The sequence below is a fragment of the Myotis lucifugus genome, unplaced genomic scaffold, assembly GCF_000147115.1.
Source record: "Myotis lucifugus unplaced genomic scaffold, Myoluc2.0 scaffold_445, whole genome shotgun sequence".
Taxonomy (NCBI): domain Eukaryota; kingdom Metazoa; phylum Chordata; class Mammalia; order Chiroptera; family Vespertilionidae; genus Myotis; species Myotis lucifugus.
In genome coordinates this window covers 839753-848198 of record NW_005871493.1, presented here as the reverse complement: position 1 = coordinate 848198, position 8446 = coordinate 839753, and the positions used below count along the sequence as shown (strand labels likewise).

The window sequence follows — 8446 nt, the reverse complement described above, 5'->3', positions numbered from 1 at the left end:
TGTGCTCCCTGGAGGGGAATATATATATATTAGAGGCCTGGGGCAGTCCAGGGCCCCTCGGAAGATGTCCGGCCTGCCAGCTTAGGCCCACTCCCCCTGGGGGATGTCTACCTGCGGCTGTGCTCACCAGCCATGAGCCTGGCTTCTGGCTGAGTGGCACTCCCCCTGTGGGAGTGCACTGAACACCAGGGGGTATCTCCTGCATTGAGCGTCTGCCCCCTGGTGGTTATTGCACATCATAGTGACCAGTCGTTCTGCCGATTGATCGATTTACATATTAGCCTTTTATTATATAGGATTCTACTTCATCAAGCTCAAGATTCGGAACATGGATTCAGGCACTGTCCTCTGTGAAATTAAGAGGGGTTTGCCATCAACCCACAGGACCCGGAATCCAATGCTGGGCACTTTGTCTGATACCAGTTCATGCCTACCTTTCTCTGCCTGAGGCAGGTGGGAGCTATGGTGGAGCTCACAGTAGTAGACAAACCTGTCGACAACTTCCACATGATAGACATGGAGGTGATAGACTACTTCTGAAACCAGCTGCTCAAGAGCTTTGACTTCCACTGTGGCTTCTGCATTCCCAGAAGCAAGAATACCTATGACTCTACCCCTCTCTCTAAGGAGCTGATCAATGAGATGATCCATCACCCATATGAGACACAGACTGACAGCTTCTACCTTGTGGATGATGGGCTAGTGATGCACAGCAAAGCAGATTATTCCTACTATGGGATGCCCTGATGCCCCAATTGCTCCCTACCCCAGGAGGGTCCTGGTCCCTCAGCACTCACCCCGCAACCCAGGTCTTCTGCCTGGGAGTGTTCCAGGAACTCTGGACCTGAGTCAATATTGGGAGGGAGGGTGTCTGATGTTCCCAGTCCAAGTCCATGAAGCTCATGGGTCCTGTACATGGGTGGCCTGAGGTGGTAGGGGGGCTGTTTGCCTCCATGCCCAGGAAGGCCTCCTGTAGGAGGAGTAGCCAGGACTTCTGGGCAGCATAGCTGAACCTCTTGGGACCAAGTTTCAGAATAGTGTTCCCCTATCCAGGCTTTGACTAGATTGGGGCAGGGACCCACTCCTTGCCCTCTGCCTAGCATTGATAGGCCATTTAAAATTGAACATTAACAGATGAAGAAGTCTGGCTGCCAAGCTTCCCAAGGGAGTATGGGCCTTGGCTCCAGCCCTAGCCTCCACCATCAGGGATCAAGATACCGCCTGAGGTGTGGGAGGGATTGGCCCCGACATCCAATTGTGGTAGGGATTAAACCAACTGTATATAGTTTTCAATAAACTCTTCCCCCTTTTATATTAAAAAGGAAGAAAAAAAAGGAAAAATTATATTTCTAAGTCTTGCTTTAAAAAAGATGATCCAGACTGATCTTGTACATTTCCTGCCCCAGTGATAAAGTTGGCCATTTCTCCAAGAGCCCCGGTTTCTTTTATTGGAGAGCGGCATTACAACCCAAGAGATGGGCACTCGGTATGCTGTCAATACTGGGGTGTTTCTTGACCCCCTGAGCTGACAAGCAAGGAATTATATGTCATTTATTTATTTTTAACTTCTTTAAAATTCTGAAATGATTATACATTCATAAGAAGTTGCAAATATAGTACACAGAGTCCCTTGAATTTTTCACCAGCTTGGTTCAGCTTCTATAACTGTAGCCCAAGTAATTGGCATTGGTACAATATTATTCACCAGACTACAAACAATATTCAGATTTTACCAATGTTTTACACATACTCACTTGCATGTGGGTTTATGTATACAATTCTATGCAATTTAATCCCATATGTGGATATATACCGGTTCCATCACCCAAAGGAACTTCTTTATACAGTACCATTGTAGTCACATTCACACCCCCAACCCCATCCGTGTCCCCTGGAAATCACTAATCTGTTCTCCATTTCTAGAATTACACTGTGTAACCATTTGAGATTTTTTTAAATTTTTTTCACTAAGCATAATACCTTCAAGATCTATCCAAGCTAAAATTGTGGGTATTATTTGCTTGTTCCTATTTATTGCCAAGTAATTCTGTGGCATAGATGTACCAGAGTTTGTTTAACCACCCACCCACCAAAGGACATTGTGTTGTTTCCAGGTTGGGGCTATTACAAATCAAGCTGCTATGAAAATTCACAGACAGGTCATTGTGAACATAGGCTTTCACTTCGCCAGGGCTAAATGTCCATGAATGTAATTCTGGGGTCATATAATAAATGCATGTTTATTCTTACAAGCAAGTGCCAGACTGTGTTCCAGAGGGGTTATGTCACTTTATATTTCTACCAGAAATTCCCTCTAAATCTACCTTTTTCATGGCCTTTTCAACATTTGACCTTATCTTTCAAATAAAATAATAGCCATTCTAATGGGTGTAGTGATATATCATTGTGGTTTTCATTTATATTTATCTAATGGCTAATGATGTTGAGCAACTTTTCATGTACTTATATGCCATTCGTTTCTCTTCTCTAATGTTTTTCACTGTTGTTGTTTTCTTTACTGTTGAGACTTGAGACTTCTCTATATGTATTATAGGTATAAGTCCATTGTCAGAAGAATGGTTTGGTAAAATTTCCCTATAGTCTGTAGTTTGTATTTTTATCTCCTTAACAGTGTATTTCATGGAGCATAAGCTTTTAATTTGAAGAAGTCTAATTTTTAATTATTTTATCGATCATTTTTGGTGTAATATTTAAGAATTCTTGCCGAAACTGGTTTGGCTCAGTGGATGGAGCGTCGGCCTGCGGACTGAAGGGTCCCAGTTGTATTGCTGATATTTTTTTTGAAGATATACATTTTATGTATCATCTGTCATTTTGTTTAATGCTTTATTGTGTTTAATTCCTTAAGGTTTACTTTGGTTTTTCTCTTTTCCCTGTCCTATAATTTGACTGATATGCAAATTACATTCAGATAATAGAATTTTCATGTTTAAAATAATTGACTGTAATTTTATATTATCAATATTAATAATGAAACTAAATCAAATAGTTTTATTCCAAATAAAATTTAGGCGGCACTTAATTTTTTCTCACGAAGTTTCATTTATATTGTATATCTTTTCTTGTAAAATATACTTTTTGACATTTGTATTAGATTTTATAACTATGATAATTAATTAGATAAATCTGTATTTACTTCATCTTATTGATCAATGGTGATACTCTTTTAAACAACTATCATTATTTTTAATCATTTATTTTATTACCATCATTATTTCCTCAAATAGTTTAGTAATTTTCATTCACAAGGGACAAATTAGTGTTTAAATTTTCTAACCACATCTAAAAATAAGTTTTTCAGACTCTCACATTTGAATGCTAACTCTTGGGGATATGGAACTGTTAAGTCTCCATGTTGTCTTTTGTTTTGTTCTTGGTTTTAATATTCTGCAGACATTCTATGATTTTTTTGATATTTGATGATGTGGAAGAAAAAATAAATGAGGATATGGGAAGCGTACCAGATGAGAACTTTTAAGTAAACTAGAGAACTAAGGGCCCAAATCAAAGGAAGCTACGAGTTTCAAGGAGGAAAACAAAATCAACAATGAAATGTTGTCCCAAAGGTCAAGTAGGTTGATCATTGAGATATGTTATTAGATTTGCAATTAGAAAATAATTGCAACCTTTGAAAGAGCAATTTCAGGGAAATGATGAAGGTAAAAGCCTGTTTCTGAGCCTTGGGAAGAGCCTGCAGATCTAGTCTAAAGCCTTCATGTTAATGCCGAGGAGATCAGGGAAGTGACTTGTCCAAGGCCATGAATAGACACCAGGATCCTGACTCCTGCTTTAGTGCTATTTTTATCTATGGCAAAAACGGAAGTGAAAGACAGAAGCCTAGGCCTATGGAGAAGAGACAGACAGAGTGATTCAGTGGAGGGAAGGAAGCAGCACTAGCCGTTGAGGGTAGTCCAAAGATGTGGTCTCTGAAGGGGATTGGTGAGGGAAGTGGGAGAAAAGGGGAGGGAGAAAGAAGGACGAAGAGAGATCTCGGACTAGATGATCTTAGAAATATCATGTAGACTTTAAATCAGAGGCAAAAAAAAGGCCCCAAAGAACCTCATTCCTCCAGCATCAAAATGGAGGCTAACACAATGGCTTTACTAGGACTGGAAGGAAGAAAGGAACTTGAAAATAGGCAGCATCTGGAAAAGGCCACTTAATACTTAAATGTGTGCCCCTACCAGGGAAGTAGAGGTGCCACTGAAAGGTGTCAACCAGAGCTGAGCTGACATGATGTCTTCATTATATTAATTGCATCTCTTTATTACATGTGGCATGTATCCTGAAAACCCCTCTCCCAGCATCAAAGCCAAACAATGCACCTAAACTCTGTGGATTGGACCACAGTGACACAAAGGAGGAAAGGGAGTTCTGCTAAAATAAGCAAAGTGAAAATAGGGCCAAAATACAGAGAAAAAGCCTTCAGTAGAATATATATATATGTGTGTGCGTGCGTGTGTGTGTGTTTTAGATGTAACAAAACACAGAACTAAACTCACCACCAGCTAGAGTAGGTGACTTATCTTAGGTATCTGGCAATGTCTATTTCACCATTCCTTTGATATTTTACTGTTTAATTTTCTTATTTTATATCATACTTAATTTTATATGACTTCTTAAATCCCACTTAGAGTGAAAAGCTATATCTCCCCCCCCCTCTCTCTCTCTCTCTCTCACACACACACACACACACACACACACACGAATAAAAATGGAAGCACAAACATATATCAAAGCAAAGGAGCATGACTCTTACCATTGCAAGGCCTTTGACAGTGATGAATCTGGTGCTGTCCTGCGGGCTATGGAGGGGCTGGGGTCAGTGATCTTCTCTGCTGGGTCCTCAGCAGCTTCAGTTTTGAGCTGCTCGAAGCCAGCTAGTAAGCAAACTAAGACTGCCATCCATTAACATTGTTCAGTCTTTTGCTGTGTACTGTAATTTATCCCTGTCATTTAGACCCAGGCAGTGGTCTTTAGCTTATTTCTGAGATCTTATTACATTTTTTATTCATAGAGAAGTAAGATTTAGGTATCGAAGATCAATAGCAGCCTCCATCATGCTTACATTATTAATAAGAAAGATGTTGTATGAAGACAGACTGGTGTATTGGATTTGCTCAGCAGCTGAGCTCATTTCAAACAGCTAAGACACTTTGCTTGCATTTCACTCTGTCTAGTCTTTCCTCCAACCCCTGTGCACTATTCACCCCTTCTGGGAGTGTGGTCATTGCCATTGGCATATCATTTCACACCTTAGTTTGGCCCAGCCAGACTTCAAAGATGGGAAGAAGTCTAAGTGTTGAAAGATGTCTTAAGAAGCAAAGAGGTCTAGGCTTTCCTTGGTGCCCTGGATTCCTGGATTCCTGTTGTGTTGCAGGCTGTCTTGGCTCAGTCAACGTCACCAGCATTAGCAAGAACAATAACACTCGTTGGATGCTTTTCTATTTACAAAGCTCCTTTTCCCATACATTGAAGATCAGGATTCCCTCTCCCAAACCCCAGTGACTATCTAGCACCAACAGCTACAGCTTGATATCCATGCTTCTCTCAGACTTTGTTGTTTTAATGCACAATCATTTTAATGCACAGACTAAGTTGTTTTAATGCACAATCATTCCAGTGTTCTGCCCAACCCAAGGCAAGACTTTGTTATCTCTCTTCCTCTAGCCCTTTCCAGAGGACAAAGAGGAACATCTGAGAGGTTGAGAGTAGTCAGTGCTCTTTGAGTATGGAGGGCAAGGACCAAGGAGCTCTCAAATTTGTTGTCAAGCAGCAGGGCTGACTCTGCTGTTGTCCCACAGAGAGCTGACTCTATGGTTGAATGAAATCCCTTAGAGTTGTCTACAAATCTCTCACTGAACTGGGACCAGGAAAGGTCAGTGAACAACTTTCTCATATTCCCAGTGCCTTCTGAAATCCACTCTCTGTTTGAACTCTTTTTTTTTAGTTCTCTGACCACATTTTTGTATTTTTTTTAAAGAGAGAGTGGAAGAGAGAGGGAAAGACAGAGAGAAACATCCATGCGAGAGAAACACATTGATTGGTTGCCTCCTGCACACGCCCTGACCAGGGCCTGGGCCATGGAGGATCCTGCAACTGAGGTATGTGCCCTTGACTGGAATTGAACCCAGGACCCTTCGGTTCACAGGCTGACACTCTATCCATTGAGCTAGGGCTACATTTCCATATTCTTGTTTTCTCATACCTTCTCCTCTGTTCCCATCACTTAATGGTTGGGCTCTTCAAGGTTTCATTCTTGGCTTTTTCATTAATGCACATGCTCTTGCTAGGCAATTTTGGTCATTTCTATAGTTTCAACCACCCCTATAGGCCATTTACTCCCATATCATTATCTCTAACTTTGATTACTACTTGAGACTCAATATGTCATTCTCTATATGCCATTACCATCTTGATATCCCAGAGGCATTTTAAAGCCAACATTCCTAAACTAATTCAAATTTTTCTCTAAAAATCCCCACTCCCCCCTCTATTTTTAAGTGATTGGCAGCACTCAGGCAACCAAGTTAGTGAAACCAACATGCATTCTCTCCCCTTAACCCCATTTTCAGTCTTGAACTCCTTTCTATTTGTTATATTTGCACCACATTTGACCCATCTCAGGCCTCAGCTTTCTCTTGTCTTCACTGATGTAAGAATTTTGTTCCTTATCTTCCTACTTCCTCACAGGCCTTCCAGACTAATTGGACCAGAACACAGATATGATCCTGGTGTTGCTAAACTTAGAACCTGTTAGTGGCTTCCTGATACTCATGAGAGAAACTCAAGCCCCCCAGTAAAGTTTCAAGCCTCTTAGAAATTTCTGTAGATGCCTTCCCTTTCTCTCTCAATATCCTAAACCCCAGTCACACCAACCAGTTTGCAATTCCCCTTGTGTTTTTAAACCTAGAGCCTTTACTCTTGCTTCTTCCTCTGCTGACCTTGTCCTCCCACTGGCCATCACTCTCTCTCTATCCACCTGGAGAGAGAATACCGCCTCATCATCAAGAGTTAACTGATGGTTCCCTCTCTCTTGAATCCTTTTCTGACTATACCACTTCCTCCTCACCTTCCAGGTATAAGAATGCATTTCTCCTTTGTCAGCCCAGCAAATCATGCAGACTTCTGCTATAGTGCTTGAAACGTTTTATGACATACTTTTGTTTATAAGATCACATATTAATTTTCTTTATATCCTTAGAAATAGTAAATATTTATCAAACTCCGTGTTCTAGGTACTATTTTTTACATGAAAGTAATCTTTACATGCATAAACTCAATTGATGCTCAAAATATCCCTATGAGGTAGGTACTATAGTAACCTGATTTTTTAAAAAATATATTTTTATTGATTTCAGAGAGGAAGGGAGAGGAAGAGAGAGATAGGAACATCAATGATGAGAGGGAATTATCGACCGGTTGCCTCCTGCACGCCCCACACTGGGGACCGAGCCTGCAACCCGGGCATGTGCCCCTGACTGAAATCGAACCTGGGACCCCTGAGTCCACTCTATACACTGAGCCAAACCGGCTAGGGCTTTGCCTGATTTTAAAGATAAGGAAACTAAGGCACAGAGTGTTTCCATCCTTTGGCTCAAGGTCACACCAACAGTTAAGTGACAGAGACTGAATTTAATCCCATTTGGTCTAACTCCAAAGCCTCTGAGTTTAACCACTACATTTCACTGCCAATGCCTAGCATATAATAGGCACTTAATGAATGCTTACTGGATAAATTAATAGGAAAGAGTGAGATGGAAGCCAAAACATACGAAGGGGAAGCAAACCCATGGGCTAACCAGGGTCACATAATCCAGCAGGAGCATTAATCTGGGCTGAGCAATTGTAAGAATATAAGCCTGTGGGTGTAACCTGAGGCCCAAATCAAGGTTTTGGCAGGAAGTAAAGACTCAAGTTCTGGGGCAAGCTCACAGCAGACCAGATAATCTCATGGGTCCAGAGCTAGGACCATGGCAGTGCCTTTGGAGAACTATGGCCAGTTTCTGATGATCCCAGTGGTAGCCACCTAACCATGTGCCTGAGCAGTGTAATAAGCAGCCAGAGGTCCTGATCCCTACAGGTGTAGACCCCAGTGAGGGAAGCCCAAGCTCTTGCTAGACCAGTGGTTCTCAACCTTGGCTGCACATTAGAATCACCTGGGAATCTTTTTAAAATCCTGATTTCTGGGCCTCATCCTCCAGAAATTCTGTTTCTTTGTTATGGGGTGAGGCCACAACATTAGTAACAAAGAAACAGGAGGATGAGGCCCAGAAGGCCCAGAAAATCAGGATTTTTTAAAAGATTCCCAGGTGATTCTAATGTGCAGCCAAGATTGAGAACCACTGTGCTAGACTGTGAGCCCATGAGAGCAGGGAAGAGTTCTTATGTGACTTTGAACCTTTCAAGGCCAGCAAATAACACA

At 41.5% G+C, this 8446-nt stretch overlaps 1 pseudogene; it reads left to right on the top strand.

The window, feature by feature from the left end:
- Nucleotides 1–313: 313 nt before the first annotated feature.
- On the top strand, nt 314–747 carry LOC111823287 (annotated as a pseudogene).
- The last annotated feature ends 7699 nt before the right edge of the window (nt 748–8446 follow it).